Consider the following 1312-nt stretch of genomic DNA (forward strand, 5'->3'; position numbering starts at 1 on the left):
CGGCATATATATATTTTAGATATACGACTTAATTTTATATATATGTGACTTAAAATTTGTTAGATATGGCTCTCCTAAGAGACAACATGGATAGAGAAATGATGAATATTATCAACAGTGATACTCAATTTATTTCTAATGATGACGAGCAAGATGTTGATGATGCGAGTCAATGCCTAGCTCTTGAAAATATGCAAGAAAATAGTGGCGAGGTAAATATATTTGAATATGTAGCTATCATCTCTTTTGCGTGCACAACACATTTATTTATTTTTGTATATATAGCCCTCTAAATCCACGACCACAACTGCGAAGAGCAGAAATGTTCAAGCCCAACAGAGAGAAGGATGAGTTGACGTATGCCATCGGCACTACTGAACATAGTGGTCGAACTAGAGGTTTAGGACGCAATACTTCAAGGGAGCATAGTTTCTCTAATGACAGGGAAACCTACCAAAGCCGCCAGAGAAGGAAGGAGGAGGAAGCAGCGCATAACAGAATGTTGGAGCAAGCGATGCTTCAAGTAGAAGAGCGAGCCAAAGCATTGGAAGAAAGAATGCATGAACAAATCAAAAGGCAAGTGCAGATAGCAATTATTGCCCAAAGGCAGGCATCAGATCAAGGAATGAATGTTAATATTAGCCCCCTGATAAGTTGAAATGCAGTTGCGCTTCCACTGAGGAGCCAAATCAAGATGATGCAACATTGCGCTTCCTCGTGGATGATGTCACGACACCAATGACATCAATTGAGCTACATATTCGAAGAGGGAATGACACAATTAAGGTCGCTATCGGTGTTTATAATCCTCCGGACCCTACCAAGACACCAAGAATCCATGGGGCACTATACCACCTAGATATGCTACTGTCTCAGTGGATAAAGTGAGCAAAGGTTATGACAATGTAGCTCTTGACATTCTTGGAGGTGATGGAGAGAAGACTCTAGGAGAAGCAGAGAAGGCATACATATTATGCCTCAAGCGCTACATCTTTATCCCTGGGGTGTCTACTCCACCACAAGCACACATTAGGTATGAACAAAAGTTAATGAAACATTTTTTTACTAATTAACTATGGGCATGATTAATATTAACAACTTAATTATATGAATAAAACTAGGCCCTCCACCAACCTAAGTCCAATTATTGCTTCTCCATATCAACATAGTGCTCCGGGCAATGATGATGCCTTCGAAGGCACTACTACATCCCCACCAGCTCCAACTCCTCCGGCACCTCCAAGGAAGTCTCCAACTACTTTGCCTCCTCCAAGAAAGTCTCCAACTCCCTCGCTGCCTCTAAGGAAGTGTA

This window comes from Sorghum bicolor, chromosome 10 (assembly GCF_000003195.3).
Source record: "Sorghum bicolor cultivar BTx623 chromosome 10, Sorghum_bicolor_NCBIv3, whole genome shotgun sequence".
In the NCBI taxonomy this organism is placed as follows: domain Eukaryota; kingdom Viridiplantae; phylum Streptophyta; class Magnoliopsida; order Poales; family Poaceae; genus Sorghum; species Sorghum bicolor.